We start from the raw sequence: 25,087 nt of genomic DNA, 5'->3' as shown, positions 1-25,087 counted from the left end.
AGCATCTACGACCCCGTCCTGCCTTCCAGGAGCTTCGGATTTCCCCAGAAAGGTCAGAGAAATACACATGAAACAGTAGCAACCCTAGAACCCTCAGCACACAGGGGTAGGAGATGGAGGTGATGGGCGCTGGAGTATGGAGGGGGGGCTCTTTGGCTGGACAGTTGCCAAAGGTTCCCGCTGATCTTCAGAGAGGTTTTCCTTTCATAAGGCATGTGACAAGTGCTTTACCTTGTTTCATTCCAGGACATTCTGTTCTCTGGATCTGTTTCTGACAGGGTATGATCACCAGAGCTTCTGAAATTTCCTTGGGAGTGGGGAGAGGGTTGGCAAGCAGCCACATGCCCTTATCCCTTTATTGGAGAGTCTACTGGATGCCTACTTTGGCACAGGAGGAGGTCACCTGGTTCAAGCCCAGAACTAGTTCAAGACAACTTTAACCTCAAGAAAAAGGTCCAGGTTGGGCACAGTGGCTCCTGCCTATAATCTCAGTACTTTGAGAGGCTGAAACAGGAGGATCGCTTGAGCCTAGGAGTTCAAGGACCCCCTGGACAACAGAGTGAGACCCCATCTCTAGTTTAAAATTTTTATTTTTAAATGTTTTTAAATGGAGGAAAAAAAGAAAAATGTTCAAATAATATAACCCTTCCTACATCCCACTCCTAGAGGAGAGGGAAAGTGGAAGAATTCTTGTGATGAGAACTCATGAACAAAGAACACGTTTGTGTCATTCTCGTCTAGCATGGCTTCTCAGTGTGTACTCAGCACGTGGCTAGTGTGCTTGTTGGCCTTAGCCGATGACCTGCCTGAATGCTCAGCCCGTCACTAGCGCCGGCAAGAGCTTTATCTGCCCATAACTGAGCCTGCGATGGGCTCGATTGTTATGCTTTTTTGGGGGGTTGTACCAAACCAGGCTTTTCCCCTGTATCATCCTGTGCTGGTCTGTCTCTGTTGCATGTTTGGGCTAACCCTCTCCATATGTGTGTCTGGTCTGGCATGCGGGTCTCGACCTCCCATGAGCAGGATGAGGCTGCCTCAAACAAGTGCAGAGAGTTGCCACCCAGCCCGCTGGGCTCTGGAGCTGGGCTACGGGCTCCTCTCTTGGAAAGGCTCTGTGGAATGGCACCTGGATGGCTTCTCTTTTGTGTTTTGAGGGCATGAGAAGAAGGCATTCATAGAACAGATACTGCCTGGTGACTCACTAGAACATTCTCACTAGGACAGCAGGCTTAAGGAATGCCCAGCGCTCAGACACTGAGTCCTCCAGGCCATGAACATCCTGCTCTGACTTCGGCATCTCCTCCCCTCCCTCCACCATCCGAGAGGCCAGCTTCCTTCACCAAGGGAGCCCCTGCTTGCCCGTTATTGGAGAGTATCCTGGACGCCTACCTTGGCACAGGAGGAGGCCACCTTGTTCAAATAGTTGTGAGGGGCAAATAGTTCACTGGTTGGTAGGGTTTATGGCTCCATGTTGAAAGGAGGGAAACAATTTGACGGCAAGAAAAGACTCTCCTATAAAGAGACTGTTACAATTTTACAGAATTCTTTCCAATTGGTTGCCTCTATTAATCTGTATACTACCCTGTGACATGGGAATTACCATCCCCACCTTTTTTTTTTTTTTTTTTTTTTGAGACAGAATCTTGCTCTGTCACCCAGGCTGGAGTGCAATAGTGTGATCTCAGCTCATGGCAACCTCCACCTCCTAGGTTCAAGCAATTATCCTGCCTCAGCCTCCTAAGTACCTGGGATTACAGGCATCTGCCACCACGCCTGGCTAATTTTTGTATTTTTAGTAAAGACGGGGTTTCACCATGTTGGCCAGGCTGATCTCAAACTCCTGACCTTAGGTGACCCGCCTGCCTTGACCTCCCAAAGTGCTGGGATTACAGGTATGAGCCACAGCGCCCAGCCCATCCCCATCTTAAAAAGGAGGCACCTAAGGCTCAGAGAAGTCATGTTGCAAGTCCAGGGTAGAGCCAGGACTATAATCTGGTTTCCTGACTCCGAATTCAGTGAGCTTTCTAGAATACTGCCCTCCCCAAACCTACACTGCTGCAGCCTGGAGGTTCTGCAAGCCCTTTCTCATAGACCCAGCAAGGTGCTTTTCTGAGACCCTGCCTGTCTCCCTGGACCCTGCTCACACCTGTGTCTGGACCTTTATTTTGTTAGCAGAGAAATGAAGTCCGGTGAGAGGAGCAAGTGCAGTTATGCACAGGGAGCAGCTGGCCCCTCAGACCTTGTCAGCCACCTCCGCGGTTGTTAGTCCTGGAAAAGCTCCATCTTCAGAGGAGTTTGTGCCCAGCAGCTGATCTCTGCCTGTAATCTTCAGAGGGCACCAGTTCTTACCAGGCAATAGCTGTCTGTGACCTCAAGCCAGGCCCAGGACAAAGTGGAGACATTCTGTGAGGCAGGCAGGCCTCTGCCTCAGCATCACTAATAGCTCACCTTCCTGTCCACTCACATTCTGGCGCCCCCAACCCTTGCCAATCCTGTGCAAACTACACACTGTCTGTCAGCCTTCACTGCCATCTTGAGCCCAAGAGCTCCTTTCTTGCCCTCTAAACTAACACTAAAGCTTTATCAAGTTCTTGAACCCTTTTTTTTTTTTTTGAGACAGAATCTCGCTCTGTCATCTAGGCTGGAGTGCAGTGGTGCGATCTCGGCTCACTGCAACCTCTGCCTCCCAGGTTCAAGCGATTCTCCTGCCTCACCCTCCTGAGTAGCTGGGATTACAGGGGTCTGCCACCATGCCCAGCTAATTTTTATATTTTTAGTAGAGATGGGGTTTCACCATGTTGGCCAGGCTGGTCTCAAACTCCTGGCTTCAAGTGATATGCCCATCTCAGCTTCCTGAAGTGCTGGGGTGCCCTGCCAAGTTCTTGAACCTTCCTGGTCATTTGCTTCCCTGATTGAGAGATGAGTCAGCATTCCTTCATTCATTCATTCATTTGGATATTAATTCAACCCTGAGCCCCTAAGAGAGCCCTAGGGACTCAGAAAGGTAATCAGACACAATCTCAGCCCTGTAGGTCTTCACAACCTAGCAAGGGAGAGAGATGTGTAGACAGATGATCACGATACAGTAGAAGTGTCAACAAAGAGCTTCCGAGCTCATGTCAAAGCCATCTCCCTTGAACACCGATGAGAGGGAGGATGTGGGGATCAATAGTTAATTCCTTAGAAGTCACAGAAAAAGCATGTAGGAGACAAGGCTGAGCTGGATGACCTTGAGCAAGTTACGTAACTTCTCTGAGTTTCAATTTTCTCATCTATAAGATAGGATGATAAAACCTACGTTGCAGAGTTACGTTGTAAGAATAATGATATATCCAGTCATTGAGTGAATGTCTTACACGTATTACTAGATCCTAAGAGGGCAAAGGAGGCACCACAAATATTGAATCGTATTTTTGGGAAACCGAAGTGTCACAGGAACAGCTCACTGTAACAGCAACTAGTATTTATTAATGTCCAGTAAATGTCTGACTCACTGATGGGCCTGGGCCCAGCACCTAAGGCTGAGACCTTTACTGTACCTGGCCTTCCTGAGCAGAAGTTGGTCTCTGGATGGAGAGTGCCTGAACCTGCCTGATAACCTGACTGAGGTCCTGAACCTGAGCACAGGACCTCAGTTACCAAGAATAAAGCCTTGGCACTGTGGTCATCCCAGGGGCACCCAGAGCAGGCCAGAGTCTTCCTCAGGCACATCACTGCCCCAACTTTCAGCCTGGTGTCATTCTCAGCCCATTTCTTTTTCTCACCAAGTTGACTCAGCAAACTTCCCTTAGGGAGCCTTGTTTTAGGCAAGCCTGCTTCCATTAAAGTCCACAGGCCTTGTGTATGCTTTGTACGGTCACAGCAGCGATTTCTTCCCAGGGTTAGGAGGGGGACTTTCCCCTCTGGCCTAACATGCTGAGTCCTTCTCTCCAGGGAACACTTGCAATGTGTCTGTTGTCCCTAATAGTACAGGACTGCCTCCTCTTCCCCTCTCACTCAGAACTACTATTTTCTGTCTGTTGGGTCCCATCAAAGGGTCTGGGCCTTTTTTCCCAGTTGCAAGACTCTCAGCAATGTGATGCCAAGATGCCCCTTGGTCATTGGTCCTCTACGGGTGCCTCAGCTCAAAGCACCAGGGAGTCAGGGTCCCTGTGAGTCAGGCTTTGCAGTAGACAGTCCACTCCCTAGGGCTGTGCCTGCTTCTGTGGGTGCTGACTGACTTCCCTGAGAAATGCTCTGCTGGGCCAGGTGCAGTGGCTCATCCTAGCACTGTGGGAGCTGAGACAGGAGGATCACTAGAGGCCAGGAGTTCAAGACTAGCCTGGGCAACAAAGCAAGACCCCATCTCTAGAAAAAAGTAGAAAAAAAGAAATGCCTTTCTGGCTTTGAAAATTAATTGCCCCTCTTAGAAACTGGAAGAAAGGGAGAAAAAGCAGCTTCTGATTGTATTTTCTTCTCAGAAATCCACAAACTCCAATCTGGCCAGAAATGCAAAGTGCCAGAGTCTAAGCTGGAGAGTAGGCACCTGAGGGGGCACCGCTCAGTCTGGCAGCAGTGGCTGCCTGCCAGATTGACAGCTGTCTTTAGACCTCACCCCAAGGGCCATCAGCCCCCCACCTCAGGGAACCCTCTCTCCTGGCCCCCTTTCCGTACTTTTCAGATACAGGGCATGTTGGCTTTCCTTTCGCGCCTCCAGCTCCAGAGGCCCTGCCCCAGTGGTGCTGCTCTGGATCAAGGCCTCGCTAAACTCCCAGCTCCCTGGTTTGCAAAGCAAACTTCAGCCTTTTACTATTTACCTTGGCAAGTCCGGGACTGGATTGATGATCTGTAAAGTGGATTTGTTATTTGGCTGTTTGCTTTGGCAGCTCTTGAAAGCGCTTTGCTGATTACAGTCCCAGATGTCATTGCATACATTACCCTGCTCTATAACGGGGCTTTGAACACTTTAATTTGAACTACAAATACTATTAAGCTTTTTGCACCTCTTCTGCCTTTGGTTCTTGGATATTAAACATCAGAACAGACAGCCTGCATTCTCTTAGGCTTCTTTCCCCTGGTCTTTGTTAGTCTCCTCCCACAGAGAGCTTTGACTTTCTTCCTATTCTCTGTGGGTCTTTCTAGAATTCTACCCACCTATGCCCAGGTCTAGCTCAGCTACGCTGGCAGCAGCCTTGCCAGTTTTTACGTAACAGGTAACATGACTTTCTAGTTTGGAAGGTGCACTGCGTTCATGCCAAGCCTGGCTTCCCCACAGTCACAATCATTTGTACTTTGCACTAGGGCTCCGTTTCATTCATCCACAGGGGTGCCGTATCCATTTTTTGTTTGTCTTAATGTTACTGACACCTTTCTTTGGGGAAAGCTAGATTTGGGAGCATGACTATGTCATGTCGTTTTGCCCAAGTTTACACAGGAGAGGCAGCAGCAGAACTTTATCTTTCCGGCCAAGTGCGGTGGCTCACACCTGTAATCTCAGCAATTTGGGAGGCTGAGGTGGGCAGATCACCTGAGGTCAGGAGTTCGAGACCAGCCTTGCCAACATGGTGAAACCCTGTTTCTACTAAAAATACAGAAATTAGCCAGGCGTGGTGGTGTGTGCCTGTGGTCCTAGCTACTTGGGAGGCTGAGGCAGGAGAATTGCCTGAACCTGGGAGGCAGAGGTTGCAGTGAACCAAGATCACCCGCTGCACTCCAGCCTGGGCAACAGAGTGAGACTCTGTCTCAAAAAAAAGAACTTTATCCTTTCTGAACTCCAAGCCTGGATTTCTCCCCAGGATCCCGTTTTTATACTTTATTTAAAATCGCCTCACCTGAGTGGAACAGGGACGTGAGCCCTGACAATGTGTAAATAGAGGTGGTGGCCGATTCCCATACCTTGGGGAGTTAGTGGTGGAGAGTACTGGTTCCTGGCTAATGTAGGGGTCTGTGATTCAGTGTTCTCCCAGTAGCTGGGGGCCTCACCTCAGAAAGCAATTTAAGGCCCAAGGGAGGCAGCCAAAGAAGTCAGCTTGCAGCCTCCAGGACAAGGCTTGGCTTTGCCGACAGCCTCTGCCCCAGGTCTTTCTCTTGGAGCAACAAAACGCTCCCAGGGATCCTCCTGCCAAGTTCCTGCCAGGCTTCCCTCGCCTTTAATTTGCCAAACTCTGTGTGAACGGCCTCTGCGTCTGTTACCCTCCGAAGAAAATTACGGTTTCTAGTACACCTAAATGAAATATTGGTGGGATTGTTTTTAGTATTTTATTTTTCTCCTTTTTCTTTTTGCGTTCACCCTTAAAGATCATTTTTTGGTCTACTCCCTCTCCTCTAGCCTTAAAGTGTCCACTGGGTTCTTGGCTGAAATGTTTCAGCATTTCTGAAGGCGTTAAGAGACAGAGAAAGCCTCCTTGGTATGGAGAATTTGTGGCGTGCCTATTCCCACACCAGTCCTGCAAGGAAGATAGTTCTTTTTTTTTTTTCTTTTTTTTTGCTCAAGTAGGGAAGACATTCTGAGAGATAAAATTCTGATGCACAGTAAGATATCGTTTTGCATCTGCATACTTTTCTTTTTTTGAGACAAGATCTTGTTCTGTTGCCCAGGCTGGACTGCAGTGGCATAATCTCGGCTCATTGCAACCTCTGCTTCCAGGGTTCAAGCAATTCTCCTGCCTCAGCCTCATGAGTAGCTGAGATTACAGGCACATGACACCACGCCCGGCTAATTTTTGTATTTTTAGTAGAGATGGGGTTTCACCATGTTAGCCAGGCTGGTCTTGACTGGCCTCAAGTGATCCACCTGCCTCGGCCTCCCAAAGTGCTGGGATTACAGGCATGAGCCACCGCGCCCTGCTGGAAGATTCTTCTATCCCATTTTATAGTTGAGGAAACCAAGCCTCGATGAGGTAAAGCTCCCCGCCCAGTAGCCCACAGATCTGGGGTCATTGATAGTCTGGGTTCTGACTTAGGCACTGCAGTGTTCCTTCTGTGTTGTGAGCACCTCAAAGGTAGGTCGAATGTCACGCCTAATGTTGTATCTCAGTGACTAACACTGGGCCCAGCTTATGTTAGCCCCATAAATATTTGTTGGTTGAATAACCATAAATCCATGCAAGTGTTTCTGATTTTAAGTGACCGTGTCTTCCCTGTGGCCAGCCTCCGGCGGGGGTGGGAGGTAGGGGACAGACACTCAACTTTAAAATATTTCAGTTGAAGAAGTTAATTTGCTTTGTAAGTTTACTTTAGGAATAGAGATTATTGCAGTATTTTTGGCCACCACTCTCAAATTCTTCTAAACCTTTACTATAATAAGCAAATTCAGCAGATTAAGGACATACTTAACTGCCAAATGGTGTTCTGAACTGTGTAAAGTTACCAGAGTCGCTTTTTTTCCCCTTATATAAAAGATTGTGTGGGTTCTGTGAACTTCTCTGCTTTTTTTAGCTCTTCCTGTTTTATTGTGTTTGAAGTATCTTTGTGGTGACCTGTTGAGATTGGATTCTTCCATATGGAAGTGTTTCTTTAACTTTTTAATCATTTCTTTTGGGAAGTAGAAGGTTAGGAGTAGCAGATGTTTTTCTGGCGTTGTTTGCCGAGGGGAGGTAGGGGCTTTTGGAGCTGTGAGTCAGGCGAAAGCCAGCCTGGAAGAAGAAGGCTGTCCCAGGGGTGGGAGGCTGCCCATCACCGTTGGATCTGGCCGAGCAGGCCCGTGTGGGAGTCGTAGCTCTGTGTCCTCACCCTGACTGATGCCTTTTCCATTTCCCAGGAAGAATACATTTTCCCCTGTGACACTGAGAAGTTATTTTTTTCAATGTCCCAAGGCAAATTCTTATCAGTCCTCAAATGGGAAGCCTGTCTGGTGCCCTTACCAAGAAAAAGAAAAAAAAAAGAAAGGAAAAATAGCAAATAAGATGAACCCTTCTTCCCCCCGCCCCCTTCATGGCAGTCACGTCTCTCTTTATACCCCATTACCCCATTTCTCAGTGAGCCAGAGTTTAACATCTTGGTTTTGGGAATAGAATTTTTGCAAAGACCCATCTGCTTCTCCCATTTTCTCATGTTCTTTTGGACCCTATTACTCAATCAGTGACATGTGACCTCCTGGGAAGGTTGTTCTGTGGAGGTTGCAGAAACTGGTGATTGGCAGTCATCTTCCCAGCTGTCAGCTTCAACCCTGATTCTGACAGTGGCAGGCGCCCCTTGCCCTTAGTCTGTTTTACTCCCTGCCCCTAGTGCCCACCTCTCCTTCATCCCAGGTCACACCGGAAAGCCAATGAAGAAAGGGCTTTGGTTCGGTGAGTGAGAGCCTCGAGGCACTGGCTCCTTTGGATCCAGAGGATGAGGATGCAATGGGAAGACCCATGGAGCCACCTAAAGAAGCTTAAACTAGGACTTCCCTTGGCATTCTCATCCTTTCTTGACCACACCAAAGCTTTGCAAGTAAACTAGGGAATCTCCGCATGTAAAGAATGAGGAGGCTGGGCACGGTGGCTCACACCTATAATCTCAGCAGTTTTGGAGGCCAAGGTGGGTGGATCACCTGAGGTCAGGAGTTTGAGACCAGCCTAGCCAACGTGATGAAACCCCATCTCTACTAAAAATACAAAAGTTAGTCAGGCATGGTAGAGTGCATATCTCTAATCCCAGCTGCTGAGGCAGGAGAATTGCTTGAACCTGGGAGGCAGAGGTTGCATTGAGCCCAGATCATGCCACTGCACTCCAATCTGGGCAAAAGAGCAAGACCCTATCTAAAAAAAAAAAAAAAAAAAAAAAGGCAAAGGAGATGAATGGAAGAGTCAGTAAAAGAGACTACAAAGTAGTGACCAGAAAGATGGAAGGAAAACCAGGTGAGTGTGCCGTCCTTAAAGCTAATAGAGAGAGGGATCAGCTATGTCAAAAGCACACTTGACCTGCTGAAAGATGAGGTCAGATGATAGCTGAGAAATGGCTGTGGGATTCAGTAATGTGGAGGTCTCTGCATTAATTGATTTGTTGAAAAAGAAATGGGGACGTCATTAACTTTGGAAGAGCAGTTTCAGTACAGACGGCGGGGCAAAACCTCATTGGAGTGGGTTCAAAGAGAGAAAGGGAGGAAAGCAATTGTAGACAGCAAGTCCAGACATCTCTTTCAAGGAGTTTTGATTAAGGGAAGGAGGGAAATGGGGCGGTAACTGGAAGAGGAAATGGGGTCAAGAAGGTCTTTCTTTTTTTTCTTTTTAATGGAAGAAATACTAGCATAGTGATGGCAAGAGGGGGTGGGGGCTTGTGCATAGATGGAGGGATTGGCCTTGGTGGAAGGAAGGGAGACTGTATACGAAGATGCAGGGGGTGGGTGGATGCCAGGACAGGACTTGAAATCCCTTTCTGATGGCTTCCATTTTCTTGATGAAGCCATCCTCTAAGCCCCCCACTGAAAGTGAGAATGGTGGTGAACATACTGGAAGTTTGAGGGGAGAGGAGCAACAATGAAGTAATCGTGTGGGAGGGTAGAAGAGGGAAGTAGGACTGGAGGGCGGCATGAAAGCTCCGTCTGAGGTGAGGGATCATCAGTTGAGGCTCAGACCACTTAGCATGGCGTGCTTTCCTCCCAGCTGCGAGTTGCGGTGGGGGTGCCGGGAGTGGGTGGGAAGCTGGATTTAACAAGGTAGTGGTTTCACCAGGCAGGTATGGCCAAGGGAGAAAGGGATGCAGAAGCTGAGAGTGTGTGCAAGGGACTGAGTGTAACAACTGGATGTGGTGGGAAGAGAGGACATGGCGGGGCAGTGAAAAGCAGGCGGGGTCAATGGATTATAGACCCTGGTGAGGTTGAAGCCTGCTTGGAATTGGGGTAGCAGAGGCAGAGAACCAGAAAGAGAAGAGGGATCTTTGATCAGTGGGGGATATTTGAGATTAGGATTGTGATGGGGTTTGCAGTTATTGTTAATTCCATCAAAGGAAGGACCGTGGCAGTGAGCGGCAGAGGGGAAGGAGAAGGGCGCTGGAAGGGAGGAGGGTCAGGGCCTGAGAGCCAGGTTGTTGACAGGGTCATTGGTGTTGCTGTGACGGGGTTGGTGTTGTGACACTGTTAGAGTGGCAGTGAAGCAGGACCTGGAATCGTTAAGGAATAAGGAGTGTGCTGGGGGCATGGGGTGGCCACAGGAACAGACTGTAACAGGAAGGGGCAGTGGGTGGAATAATCTTACAACACAGTCAAAGTTGGGGGTTTATCAAAGAAAGAAAAGTCTGCGTCTACGAGGAGCAAAGAGGACATCAGCTCCCACCCCAGTCAGCCACCGCAGGAGAGGACTCTGGGGCAGGTGGTGTCCTCAGAGGAGAGCCTGGTATTTCCCAAAATGTAGCACTTTAGAATTTACAGAGAGACAGTGAATGGTCACTTCTTGTTCTACTGGATCCTTTCAGCAACGCTTCAAGTGGAGAGGCAGATACATTATCCCCGTTATGCACATAAAGTCACTGAAGCTGCTGGAGCCAGAGCACTCGTGCAGTGACACTCAGCCAGCTGCTGATGGATTCCGGTCTTCTGGCTCCAAGTCTAGTGCTCTTTCCACAGCATTGTATGGCCTACCTTTAGAAGGCCAGCAGTCCCTCTGCAGAACCATAAAATCACAGTTGATTCACAGTTGCAACTGAAAAGCACACTCAGTCCAAAGCCACAGTGGTTGTTATCATGCTTCTTCCAAAACATGAGATTCAGCCCCCAAAGATGGGTTCAGGGAGTGGCAATCATCTGGCCTTTTCTCTGCGAATCCAAATATCTTTTTTTTTTTTTTTAGACAGAGTCTCACTGTATCACCCAGGCTGGAGTGCAGTGGCACAATCTCGGCTCACTGCAACCTCTGCTTCCCGGGTTCAAGCGATTATGCTGCCTCAGCCTCCCGAGTAGCTGGGACTACAGGTGCCTGCCACCACGCCCAGCTAATTTTTTATGTTTTTAGTAGAGATGTGGATACTCAAATACCTTAAACTTAGTAGCCAGTAGGACACAAATGGGTATTCCTTTTCAGGGATGATTCGGATGACAATTTTTGAATGGGGATCATAGTTTTAAGAAAGTTCTGAGGCCACAGCTTTTAGAAACTATTGACAGAAAAGTGATTATGAGATGTGGACAGACAATGGAGTAAATAATGAACTTAGGACAATGGTTTAGGGCTTGGTTCTTTTGAGATGGAGTCTTTCACTCAGGCTGGAGTGCAGTGGCACTATCTCGGCTCACTGCAACCCCAGCCCCCTGGGTTCAAGCAGTTCTTCTGCCTCAGCCTCCTAAGTATCTGGGACTACAGGCACGTACTACCACACCTGGCTAATTTTTGTAGTTTTAGTAGAGATGGGGTTTCACGATGTTGGCCAGGTTGGTGTCAAACTCCTGACCTCAGGTGATCCCTCCACATCAGCCTCCCAAAGTGCTGGGATTACAGGCGTGAGCCACCGTGCCCAGCCTAGGGCCTGGTTCTTAAGAATGCCATTTCCTTCTTGATCCTCAGGCCCAGTGAGTGAGGCAGTGTTGCAGTCCAGGACCTCCCAACGCCAAGCACATCCTCTTTTCTTCCTCACTGGGGTAGGTGCTTACACAGGTAGAGAGCCCAAGCCCAGGGTGGCAGCCTCAGTTGCTCAGTCACGCAGCGGGCATGCGCTGACCCCCATTACAGTCCCGAGCAGACAGAGACATGCGCCACGCTACAGAAATAAACACAGTAAAGGGCTAGCGGTTTCTGTCATGCACCGTATGAAGAGATTTTCTTTTAAACGAAGGCGAGAGAGTAACTTCTTGGCCACCTTATCCTATTTTGCCAGCCTCCTGGGCCACTGAGGAGGGTTAATTCATGGAGGGGTGGCACCCTGTGCCTCTGTCATCGCTCTCTGCCATGGGTTTTCGTAAGCACGTTGGCTAAGGCTGTTGCCGCACAGGGTGGGAACAGTAACGTTTCTAAAGGTGCCACCTGGAAGAGCAGAATGAACCCTTCCATTGCATAGCCTGTTGTGTATGGTGCCAGAGTAGCCTCTGGATGGAGAGAATACACAGGTCTGCATCCTGTTCTCTGACCACCAGTGGTCAGGCAGACACACCGACCCAGGCAGGAACAGAGATCCAGCCGTGGTTTATAGCAACAGGGAGTGCCTCAGAATCACCTGGTGAGCTTTTTAAAGATACAGATGCCCTTTTGCCCCAGAAATTCTGATTGTAGTCTGGGGTGGACCTTGCAGCTCCACAAATGGAAAGCTCACTCATTGATGGGAGGCCCCTTGGAGAAGTACTGGTTGAGGAAGCGTAGGCAGAGGTGTGAGCCGAACAGGGAGATGGCAAGGCAACAAACATCCCACTGCCGCTCCTCTGCCACCTCTGAGTGTGGTCAGATGTCTCTCCCGACAGATTCTCCTCTCAATATTATCCTCCAGGAACTTGTGATTATCCTCTGTCTAAGTCAAAAGCAGCTTAATTCCTCTAAAAACAGTGCCAGTTGGGCATTTTGCCTGGAAAGAGAAGCAAATCTGTGTCAGCGTTCTTTGCTCAGTTCAGCCCTGCAGCCCCCGTGGTGACCCTAGACCACCTCCTCCCCTTTCTCTTCCTTCTACAGAGTCCAGTGCTTTGCTGGGTGCCTGGTTGGTGAAGTCAGGTCATCCCAGCAGAACTGGGGGCCTCGCTGGATGCAGGCTTGGGTAGAGTTGGCCAGATGAAATGTGGTTGGCAAGAAGGTCCTGAGTGGGCTGAGATGGACAGGAGTCAGAAGACAGGGGCCAGGAACCTGAGGGCAGGCTGAGGATGCTGGCTAGCCCCCGACCCCCCCAGGGAGCACTGCATCTGAGTCTAAGAGAGGCGTCATCGATACCCATAAGGAGGTGGACCATGCGAACCCTTTTTACTTAGGGGAACCTTAGTTTACCTCCCCAAATCATCTTTTGACATTAAAAAAAAAATCCCCTTGCTCTTAAAGAGCCAACCTCTTACCAGTTGCTTCTCTTTTGTCAGAGACATGGGCTTGTTCAGCGAAGACTCTGGGTCTTCTTGTCAAGACTAATTTCCTTCCAGGCCCAGCTTCATTTCATGGGGACTTTCTTCCATCTGTGCACTGATGTTAGTGTCCTGTTGACATTTAAAGTCCTTGGTTCTCAGGGACCAATATAGAGACATTAAAGAAGGCGGGTCCTAAGTTTTGAGGGTACCATGGAGAGCAAAGCAGATGATATCTCTGCCCCCTTGGGGCTTATATTCTAAAAGAGGAAATAGCCAGAAGTGGCAGTAGAGCGTGTTACATGCTGATAGGGCAGGTTCAGGGCACCTGACCTAACCTAGGGGAGGATCAGAAAAGGCTTCCCAGAAGTTCCATTTAAGCTGCAGTCGAGGGATGAGCAAGGTGAAGATGGAAAGGCCATGGGGTGAAAGGAAGGAGGTTGTTGGAGGGACTGAGGGAGGTTCATCATGGCTTCCCAAAAGGATGGGGGAAGGGAGTGGGAGAGATGAGCCAGGGAAGCAGCAGGGCCCAGCTCGTTAAGTAAGGGACAGCCGTGATGAGGAGTGGCAGTGTCACACCAGGCCCTTGTTTACCATCACAGACAGGTATTTTGTGATTCCTGGATCTGAAATACATATACACACACACACACACCCCTCACAGAAAAATAGCCACTCTGTCCCTCTCATGCGGAGGAAGCACAGGGTAATCTGGATTATGAACCATCCGCCAGGGGCAGAGCTCGCCTGCTGTAATCATCTTCTTCCTCCGCCTCGGGATGCCACTCAGCCTCACACAGCACCAGCTCTCTGATGAAGAATAGAAGTGACAAGGGCAAAACAAAAAACTCTCCAGAATGTATTCAGTGGGAAACTGAAGCTGGGAAGAACTGTTCTCTTGTTCCCGGACAACACTCGCTCTCCTGCCTGTTCTCATCAGAGGAGACTCTGCTTCCGCTCTGCCTGACCAGCTGGCTGGGCAGGTCTTCAGGGGCTGTGTTTTGTGCTTGTCACTCCTACCCTGGGTCACTTTTAAGATGTGTGGACTGCTGAATCTTTAAAGGACGGAACGAGAAAGGGAATTCCGGAGGCAGTTGATGGCAGGTGATTTGCGGAGAATGAGGAAAAGGTTGTGACAGGTTTGGGGAGCTTGAGAGGAAGAAATATAGGAGGGAAGTAGCCAGGAACCCATGGAAAAATGAAGGAGGGAGGGAGGAAGGAAGGGAAGGAAGGAGGGCAGTCTGAGGAGCAGGGAACGCCTAGCTGAGAAATGTGTCATGGTGCCATTTGACACAAGCACGTGCATTTTGTGTAGCACAGCTCAGCAGCCTGGATGGTTCATCTTGATGGTTTGGCAAAGCAGAAGTGGCAGATAGGCTAGGAGGAGCAGAGGTGGAGAAGGGGGTTTAGGGCGGACTTGGTGAGGGTGTTAGAGGACCTGTGAGCCCCAAATACAGGGATGGGCAGTGAAGGAGTGGCACCAGGAGGAAGCCAGTAGATTGGGATAATAGGGAGGGCTTCAAGGGTGAGCAGGCTCCTTGAGGTCGAAGAGCATGGTAAGAATAAGGAGTGAAGGGGAGAGACGAATAGGAGGTTTCATGATGACTATGTGGAATTTCTAAGCTTAAAGTCCTAGAAATGCCAATTGTAGACAATGCCGTGAGCCAGCTCCTCGAGTTGCTGGAGTGAAGGTGAAGGTCCTTGATGTGTGGACTGGAGGTCAGTGAATGTCAAGGCCAAGGGTGTTGGCTTGGTCCTGCGCCTGACATCATCCTTTTAGTGTTTGGCAGGAGTGGTTGAGAAAGTGACAGTGGGTTAGATGCCATAATCCTTGTTGAAGTTGAGGAGTTGACTTACAAGGCCTGCAGAGTCCAGTGACAGGGATGCTCAGGACAGATTTTGTGAGCTCTGGGCTTCTCTCCTGACTGGTAGAGTGATGTCATCCACAAACAGCATTTGTATTCCTTTGGAGAAGTACTTCCTTTGATTGTCAGGTCATTTTAGCATGATGGAAAAATCAGGAGAAAACTTTTTTAAATGCCCGAAAGGGATTTTTTTTTTTTTTTTTTTTTGAAACAGTCTCCTTCTGTCGCCAGGCTGGAGTGCAGTGGCGCTATCTCGGTCATGGCAACATCCGACTCCCTGGTTCAAATGATTCCCCCACTTCAGCCTCCCGAGTAGCTGGGATTACAGGCATGTGCCAACACACCCGGCTAAATTTTGTATTTGTAGTAGAGATGGGGTTTCACCATGTTGGCCAGGATGGTCTCGATCTCCTGACCTTGTGATCCACCTGCCTTGGCCTCCTAAAGTGCTGGGATTACAGACATGAGCCACTGCGCCCGGTCGCCTGAAAGCAATGTTATATGAGATGTCTAAAGTTCTAGCCTCTGGGTCCAGCTCTCTGACCTAATACAAAGTCACTTTATACCTCAGCTTCTTTCTGAAGTGGAGAGCTGCCCGGCACTGTTAGGCTCCATGGAATAGCAGTACATTCAGGCGTTGACTGTGTATCAGGTGCTGTGCTGAGCACATTCACTGAAGCCTTAGTATTTTTATTATTCCCATTTTATAGCTGTATAAATTGAGCTGAGAGAGGTAAATAATTTGCCCAGGGCCATATAACTATTAAATGACAGAACAAGGGCCTTGAAGCCTGAGCCTTTAACCATTTCCTGTACTGCCTCCATTAGGCTCTGCAAATGTAAAAATAAGATAAAACAATCAGTACCAGGTGTAGGAGAAGGATGAAGGCAAGCCACTTCCCAAGCTCTTCTACACCGTGTTAGAGGTTGGCATGTGCTGTGAGGATGTGGTAGGGAGACTGGTTCCTCGTCCAGGGTGACTCCAGGAAGGCTTCACGGAGGAGCTTGCGCTGGGCTAAAGCTCAAGCCTGCAGAAGGCAGCTTGTCATGTCACTTGGCACCTCTTCTCATGTTGGTCTGAAATCAGGTCATTGTCCTCTCCCTGTGTCTTGTTTTGTCCCTTGGGGCCACAAAAAAATCAATTCCCTTTTCAATAAAATCACTGTTTAAGTATTTGATTTTTGTTTTAACAAATCTTCTTTTTTTTTTTTTGAGGCAGTGTCTTGCTCTGTCACCCAGACCGGAGTACAGTGGTGCAATCTCAGCTCATCACAATCTCCACCTCCCAGGTTCAAGAAATTCTCCTGCCTCAGCCTCCTGAATAGCTGGGATTACAGGTGTGCATCACCACACCTGGGTAATTGGTTATATTTTTAATAGAGATGGGGTTTCACCATGTTGGCCAGGCTGTTCTCGATCTCCTGACCTCAGGGGATCCACCCACCTCAGCCTCCCAAAGTGCTGGGATTACAAGCATGAGCCACCACACTCGGCCAGAATCACTCTTCAAATATTTGGATAGTGAAATTGTAGCTTTCATATTGTCTTCCCCAAGTTAAACAACCTTGATTTCTTCCTTCCCTTCTTCCTGCTAGGTGCCAGGAACTGAGGCACTGTGCTGTGCATTGGGACACAGAGAGCTATAAAAGGAAAAGCCAGATGCTGCCCATCAGGAACTTACAGTCCAGTGGGAAGAATAGGCCAGAAAATATTTTATTGCCTTTGTCTGTCTCCTTTACCAAATTTCTCATCATCCAGCATAGTGACTGGTGCATAATGGGCATCTATCGTGTCTCTTGTGGAATTGGTGACTCTAGGTGCTATGTGAAGGTGATTCAGTGGAAATTCTGCATTTAGAGTGTTGTGGGGGCCTGTTGGAAGACCTAAGTCAGACCCAGAAGGGGAGTGCTAGACTTCTCCAGCTGACCTAAGTCCCCGAAGATGAATAGGACTTCACGGGGGAAGGCATTCCAGGCAGAGGGAGCAGCAGATGCAGAGGCACAGGGGGCAAGGTGCAAGGTGGGGTGTAGTGTTCAGAGTCTGGAAAGCTGGTAGGGCCAGATGATAGACAGTTGTGCTAAGAAGACTGGGCTTCATCCTGAGGGCAGAGTAAAATGTTCAGATTCGCATTGTAGAAAAGGTCACTCAGGTGGCACTAGGAAGAATGAATTGAAGGGAAGCCACATTAATAGGCAGAAAGACCAGTGTAAAGATTGCTGGAGTAATCCCAATGAGAACTGGTAAGAGGCTAAGCCCAGTGGCTACGAAAAGTGGGAGATAAATTCAAGAGGGTTTGGGAAGGAAAATCCACAGGACTTACTGGTCAGCTGGGTGGAGGAGCACTGTTTGGGGCAATGAGAAGAAGGTGTTGCCACCCACCTAAGTAGGGCTAGAGAAGGAAGAGCAAGGGCTGGAGAAGTAAGGTAGTGGATTTGTGTGGGAGATGTTGAGTTGGCGATGCCTGTGGAACATCCAGCAAGGGTGTTTGGTCTTATGCAAATGGATTTGGAGCCCAGGAGAGAACTGAGTTAGAGGTACAGTTTTGGAAGTCAGTAGCATGTAGGTAGCATTGGGTATTTGTAACTGTTAGAGTAGCTGAGCTCACCTGAGAAAGAAGAAGAAGACTGAGGGCACCAAAATTTGAGTTGCAGAGAGAATAAACTAAGGTCTTGGGAGAGACCTGGGGGTGGTCAGAGAGGGAAGAGGAAAACTGAGGAAGCTAAGGATGGGGGTAGTCAGCAATTTCCCAAGTAAGTCAACTTGCTTAATAGAATCTGGGCTGCCCACAAGGGACCACATCGTTGTACCTAGCTGCCACGATTGTGAGGGAACTGTCATGTGTTTTTGTAGTCTCTTGGACAGAGTTAAGGCTGGATTTGAGGACCTGTGCTTTGGAGCAGTGGTTTCCAAAATCCCTGGATAAGAATCCAGTCCTACCCTAGAACCCCACTGCATTGGAATATCCAGAAGGGCCTGAGAATTCATTTGCTCAATAAGCATTCCAGGTGATTCTTCTCATCAGGGAAGTCTGGGAATGACTCTCCAGATCATAGGTTCTTTCCAGCTCCGCAGATCACACCCCTACTCTCCCACCTGACACACGAACACCCTCCAACCTAAAGTTCTTGAGAATCCTCAAAGTGATGAGCCACTGTTACTGATGGAACCATGAGTCCCTCAGATGCGTGGGGATGAAAATGCTAACCCACTGACCTAACAGAGTTTCTGAACAACTGAGTATCTGGGACTCCATTGGAAATTTTGCACTTAGATTATTGGTCCAGCTCTGCTTCTCTGAAAGCTTTTAGACCAGAGCCCCTCACTGCCCCCTGGTGTAGACAGTCTGATTGCCTACTCCATTTTGTGGAATAATGGGCTTGACTGTAATCCAACATGTTTTTTCAAACTAGCATGTTTCAGAGCTGACTATTAAAGAAGTGTGGAAGAGGTACCATATGTAGACAAAGAAGACATCTTTGGGTAATTGCCATGGAAAGAGCTGGCTGTACTTGTTTATGTATTTAAGACCTAACACTGCTTCATGTCCCCAGCAGTGGAATTACTGAAGCATGCTTAATACATCTGCTCTCAGGAGTAATTTTGTAAATAAGGCCTTCTTCTCTACCAAAGGTATTAGGCATAGAAGCAGTTCAGAGGGCCAGTGCCCCTTGTGTGAAATTGCAGATTTTTGAAATTCAAACATTGTCATTCATTACTGAATAGTTAAGATCAATAATCTTTCCTAAACAATTAGCTTTGGGACATTGTCTTTCTAGGAAAAATAGAAACATAAATTATACGTATTTATTGCAGAGAGAAGGGACCTACTGAGTAGAAAACTCAGGAATGTGCCTCTAAGGAACTTAGGGACCGCTCCTTTTTTGGGTGCTTTTATTTCATTTAAAAAAATAATAAATTTTGGCCAGGTGCCATGGCTCATGCCTGTGATCCCAGCACTCTGGGAGACTCAGGCAGGCAGATCACCTGAGGTCAGGAGTTAGAGACCAGCCTGGCCAACATGATGAAACCCCATCTCTACTAAAAATACAAAAATTAGCCGGGCATGGTGGGAGGCACCTGTAATTCCACTGAGCTACTCGGGAGGCTGAGGCAGGAAAATCACTTGAACCCGGGAGGCAGAGATTGCAGTGAGCCAAGATCGCGCCAAGACTGCACTCCAGTGTGGGTGACAGAGCGAGACTCTGTCTCAAAAATACATACATACATACATACATACTATTGTATATATTTAAGGTATGCCCAAAGGAAATTCAATCATCCCTTCATAAAGATATTTGTGTGTCATGTTCCTGTAGCATTATTCACAAAGCCAAGATATGGAAACAATCTGTCAGTGGATGAATGGATAAAGAAACTGTGGTGTATATATACGGTGGAATATTATTCAGTCTTCTTTTTTTTGAGACAGAGTCTTGCTCTGTTGCCAAGGCAGCAGTGTAATGGTACAGTCATGGCTCGATGCAACCTCAACCTCCCAGGCTCAAGAGATCCTCCCATCTCAGCTTCCTGAGTAGCCAGGACTACAGGCATGTGCTGCCACACACTTTTTTCTATTTTTAGTAGAGATGAGGTCTCCCTGTGTTGCCAAGGCTAGTCTTGAACTCCTGAGGCCAAATGCTTCTGCCTTGGCCTCCCAAAGTGCTAGAATTACAGGTGTAAGCCACCATGCCCAGCCTTCAATCTTAAAAAAGAAGGACATCCTGCCATTTGCCACAACTTGGAGCTATTTTGGAATGAGAGGTTGAAGGATGGTGCTGTCTGGAGGTCCCTTTCAGACCCATCATACGTACTTCAGATCTGAATATAGTGAAGGCTTGTTCTTTCCCCCATCCATTCAGTAAACAATTACTGGGCACCTATATGTGGCAAGATCTGTGCTGGGCGCTTTCCTAAACCTTAGATACCTTTGGGACATCAGAATCACTTCAGGGTAAGCTCAGTTTGATCCTGGAGGATAGCAATTGAGTATGTCGTGCAATATTAAAGCTATTGTAAAGACATTGCCGGCAACTTCTCATTTCCAGTTTAGCTGCATCCTGAACGATAATGTTTCCACTCCTCAAGAAGCCAAACAGCATGAGAATTATCCTTACATCTCAAAGTACCTGGTGTGAAGTGGTGAAAGCACCCACCAAAGGCCACCTGGCTTCTGGGAGCAAAATCAGTACTTGACATTCAGATTCCATGTTTGATTCTTGAATGATCTGTCATATAGCCTATCATCTGAATCTTAGCACAGTTTTGAAACTTACAATGAGCAATCCATAACTGGCGGTATTATTCCTCTTATACGATGGAGAAAACGGAAGTTCCAGGAAGTTAAGTGAGTTGCACAAGGTCATGTGGTTAGGCCATACCAGAGCTAGATCAAACACTAGCTTCCCACTCTCGACTGAGTACTCTTTCTGCCAAAAGAGCTCGGTGGCCTTATAACTACCTCATCTCTCCCCCATCCCTACCCCCACCCCATCTCAAATGGCTTAACCAGGAGGATGTAAGGAGGTGCTAAATGAAGAGAAGAGATTGCAGCTAGATGAAAAGGCACAAACAACTTCTGCTTGAGGGTAGCTCCAAGGACAGGGGTGGAAGGAGATGGGCTGGTTCATCCTCTACCAGCCATTTCAGATCTTCAGAACTGGAGAGCCACCTCCTACATCAGAGGACATACAGCTCATATCTAGGCCTCTTCCCTTTAGAGGGAGGCCTGGAAAGGACTACTGACTTTTTGCCAGCTCATTGAGCTGTTCGTTAGATATTTCTACAGCAAACACTGCTTTTACTTCTTTACCTTTTTTTCCCCCCAATCTGAGGGATATGATAAAGTGCTTCTAGTAGTTTTTCAACCCTAAAGGCATTTCTAAAACTAAAATGAAACAGTGAGAAATGAATTCCTTCATTCAGCTGTTAGCCCTAATTCAGAGTGAGATGACAGGTCCATGTCCCTCCAACATAGTTACAGGAGGTCTCTGGGCCCCTCCTGGGAGCCCCTTCTTTCTTTGGCATTTTTCTTTTTTCCCTCTTTATGGATGAATCCAAACTTCTTCTAATCCATTATGTACCTTAGGCCCAGAGATAAAAAGATAGGTGTCCTCGTCCACACAAACACACACTGGGCTGCCTATAAATCTGCTCCTTGCCTGAGTATAGCAGAAACAAAATATGTTGCTTCCTCCTCAAGGGAGGAATTGGCATTTCTTGCACAAGGAAGGGGTGAGAGGAGGCCCTACTGGCCTTTTTGAACTTGCTTCTCAGCTAGGGAAATGAATAACATCCTGATTGGCCTCGGTGGAGTAGAAGTGGAGGGAAGCGGGGGATCCTGACCCCGGCTCCAGCCGCAGCCTCGGCTCAGAAACTCTTTACCCGTAGGCGCCACACTTGGCACACGATGAGACCGTGAGTGGAGGGGAAATCATAACCAGATTAACACAGTGATTTGGGCATTTTTCACACTTACTAACAATGTGGGCTTTTGACAAGGCCTAAGCAGAGCCTTCTCCTCAGGCAAGCCTGGACTCCCACCCCTCTCCTATACGCAGTAAGGCCGGTGAGGGGAAAGGGCAGAGACGACCCAAGCCTTGCTTGCCCTCTGCAGCTGTGCAGGGAAGGCCTGGTGCTGTCACACTCCTGCTCGGCTCCTGGGCTGCTAGTGGGAGGTATGAATTTCTCTCTCTGCCTTAATAGAGCGTTAACCCCCTTCCCTGGAACTCATGTTAACGCCTCACACAAGGCTGGGACTGCAGGGAGAGGCCAAAAGACTGGCAGCTGAAGGCAATTTGAGGATTGACTCCTGGGGTGGGGAGAGGGAAGAGAGAAAAGGGAGACACCAGTTGATTGTCAGCTGGATAAACAAGCCGGATGTCATGGGCCCAAGACCGATGTACAAGACCAAGTTTCTGTCTACTCCTGCTTCTGTCACAGGCCATGTTCTGTCCCCTCCTCTCCCTGGGCCTCCATTTCCTCGTGTTTAAAAGAGGAGATAGAACCAGGTATACTCTAAGGGAACCAACAGCTAAAATATGCTTCCAGGGACAGGCCAGGGTGATGGACGTTCGGTGTGGGTAGTACTTCTGCAGCTTCGGGGCACAGAACCCCTGCGGGTCTTAGTACAATACAGCTTGTAACACAGGAGGTCTGGGGAGAGGCCTGAGCAGCCGCCTTTCCCGCAGATTGCCAGGTGAGGCCGCTGGTTGCTGCGGGCAGGTGGAGCGCACTTTGGACAACAAAGGGATTGAGTGTACAGTTGGGTTCTCCGTCTAAGCTCTGCCTGCACTTCACTTCCCTGCAATCTCCTCAGCTGTGAAACGGGAAAGGCGAATCGTAATGGTTGCCTTGTCTTCCTCCCAGGGGTGTTGTGAGGATTATGGGAGCAAATGCCTGTGAAAGCACCTTGTAAATGGTACAGCAGTGTGCGCCTGAGGGATTATTGTCATTGTTAAGATGTCTGCACCTCGTGGCTCACCCTGTGTGTTCCTGCAGCTCCTCAGCTTTTCCCTGCTTTCTCCCTGGTTTCCACACCTGGGCTGCTGAGTCAAGGGGACCAGCCAAGGCTGAGCAAATGCTCTGGCATGTCGAGGCAGGAAATGACAGTTCCCAGGCACCCCTCTGTTTCAGGTGTGGAACAGGCTCCTAGCACACCTTGTGTGATAAATTCTAGTGACACCAAGCTGAGTGCTGCCCCCACCCCCAAGGCTGCAAGACCAGGACAGGAGGCTGAAAGTCAGGGAAGTCCCTGTGAGACGAGGGCCCTGAGCACCCACTGGTCAGATTTTAGCAAGGTCACTCACCAGTCCGCCATGATGGTTCCACTTCCGCACCCGCCGCAGGCAGCCATGATGCTTCTGCAGCGCACCAGTTTGTTCACTGAGACCTTCACAGAGGGTCGCACAACCACCCTGGGCAGTAAGAAACTGAGTTGACTGAGGCAAGCCGCTGAACCACCTTGAGCCTTGGCATCCTCATCTATGAGACGGAGTTAACAGCGTCTGTTCTGCCTGTGGTAAAAATTGCTGTGATCCCACAACCAAAAGGAAAGAATTATGAGAAAATATGTACTGATTCTGTGAAAATATGTGAGACATTCGTGAGAGACTTCCTGTTCCAGTGGACTCTTCCACTGCCCTTGAATGAGAGACATCCGGGCCTTCACATTCATGCTAATCCCATCACCCCTTTGTGTAAGGTCCTCTGCCCACTTGAAGCCTCAGGGCCTGATGGAAACCATCCCCAGCAACTCCAGAACAGTGCTGCTGCTTAGCCTGCTCTTCTTATGCCAAGTCTTTGGTTGAACAGCTTCAGTGTAAGGGCCTGTAAAATACTTTACCCCCAGTCAGAATAGCAGGCCAGGCCCAGATCATCCCAGGGCCTGACCCTACACTCCAGCCTGAAAATCTGGTACGGGTTTGTCCGTTGGAGTGAGAGCTGATGGGTGTAGGTGGCCAAGAGAGGTGGAAGGTTGACCACACACTGCAAATACAGATGTTTATTGCCCAAGCTGGGAACGTGATTTTAAAACCCACATAGTTAGGAGACTACCAAAATAAGAAAGCTAGATATGGGTCAGGAAGCCGGGTGCAGTGGCTCACACCTGTAATCCCAGCACTTTGGGAGGCCAAAGTGGGTGGATCACGAGGTCAGGAGTTCGAGACCAACATGGTGAAACCCCGTTTCTACTAAAAATACAAAAATTAGCCAGGCGTCATGGTGGGTGCCTGTAATCCCAGCTACTCAGGAGGCTGAGGCAGGAAAATCACTTGGACCTGGGAGGTGCAAGATCTCCTGGGCAATAGAGCGAGACTTTGTCTCAAAAAAAACAAAGAAACAAAAAAATGGGTCAGGCATCAAACCAGTCAACTCCTCCAGTACTGCAGGCACATCTGGGCTCCTCCCCTTCAGGGCAGGTGGACTCCTCCCTTCCTTTCCCCACAGCTGCTGTCCCAGGCCTTAGAGGAACAAATAGCCACTGGCTCCAACTTGGAGCCAGTGTGCCTACCCATCCCTCCCTGGTCTTTGAAATTCCCAAGGCCAGCAGGGGCTCAGGTCTGCAAAGCTGGGCCTCCAGACACCTCCGCCAGCTGGGGAGGCAGAGAGTTTGCACTCTGAGGAAACACAGATCCTCGGAGGAGAGTGAAAGGTCAGAAATAATCCAGGAGGACAAGCCACTCGTGTCTGTGTGTATATTGGGTTTCACATCTGAAATCCAGTCATGGTAAATCTGGTTTTTAAAACATCTTCTTTGATTAACAAAAACAGAACTGGGTTTCAGACTTCAAAGTTCTCAGTTGAGAGCCTCATGTTTGACTTATTTGTGGAGCACAGAAATCACAGGATTTAGCTGGGTTGCTCCCCCAACCCCTACCACCCAACTGCAAGAACCGCTTTAAAATTCTGAAATAGAAAGACTGAGCTGAAAACCCCTCACTGGTACTGGAACCATATTTTCAAAATAAAAATTCGGCATGGGTTTTAGTGGAGAAATTACAGGCTTTGGAGTCCAGTGAACCTTGAATCAGAATCCTGACTGTACCCTTGATCTTGTCATCTTCAGCAAAAATTTTACTTCTCTCTGCCAGTTTCTTGAACTGTAAAATGGGAATAACATCCACTTCATAAAGTTATTGGGATGATTTAAATGCAGTAGTGTGCATAAAGTAGCTAGCTATGCCTGCTGCAGAATGGACGGCTGGCAAATGTTAGTTCTCTTACCTTTCATGATATCTGACCACAGACTGACTTCTTTGGAATGAGGACTGTCCTAGAAAACCTGGTTTGTATGCTTGCTGTCTTGAGAGATTCAGTTCCGTGTTTTTCCATTCAAGGAATTATTAGGTTTCCGAGGATAGTTTGTCTTGAAGTGTATTCTGAGCCCTGCCATAGGAATCCTATCACAGCCCTCTGTGTACGTTTTCTATCCACCTAAAGAAGCAGGTCAGGGCAACCTACAGGAAACTTTTTTTTTTTGAGGCGGAGTCTCTGTTGCCCAGTCTAGAGTGCAATGGCACAATCTCGGCTCACTGCAACCTCCACCTCCTAGTTCAAGCAATTCTCCTGCCTCAGCTTCCTGAGTAGCTGGGATTACAGGCACCTACCATTATGCCTGGCTAATTTTTGTATTTTTGTAGAGATGGGGTTTCACCATGTTGGGCAGGCTGGTCTTGAACTTCTGACCTTGTGATCTGCCTGCGTTAGCCTCCCAAAATGCTGGGATTACAGGCGTAAGCCACCTCGCCCAGCCAGGAAACATTTTCATTGCAGCCCAGCTACAAAATGATTCTTCTCTTCC

General features: G+C 48.4%; 1 protein-coding gene and 1 long non-coding RNA gene across 7 annotated transcripts in view; one reads left to right on the top strand and one right to left on the bottom strand.

Moving 5' to 3' along the window:
* The window catches only part of BCAS3 (BCAS3 microtubule associated cell migration factor), a 695,431-nt gene that overhangs the window by 634,378 nt on the left and 35,966 nt on the right, over nt 1-25,087 (top strand). The gene's annotated exons all lie outside the window — the stretch shown is intronic.
* Nucleotides 8,794-23,115, bottom strand: LOC135275762 (uncharacterized). The gene is made up of 3 exons (XR_010343346.1): nt 22,593-23,115; nt 12,920-15,907; nt 8,794-12,444 (listed from the first exon to the last, which is right to left on the bottom strand). It is a non-coding gene; the product is annotated as an uncharacterized LOC135275762 (long non-coding RNA).

This window comes from Aotus nancymaae, unplaced genomic scaffold, assembly GCF_030222135.1.
Source record: "Aotus nancymaae isolate 86718 unplaced genomic scaffold, 86718_ANA_hifiasm-v0.15.2.pri h1tg000018l, whole genome shotgun sequence".
NCBI lineage: Eukaryota > Metazoa > Chordata > Mammalia > Primates > Aotidae > Aotus > Aotus nancymaae.
The sequence above is the reverse complement of the archived record's forward strand: the minus strand, read 5'-3'. Positions and strand labels throughout refer to the sequence as shown.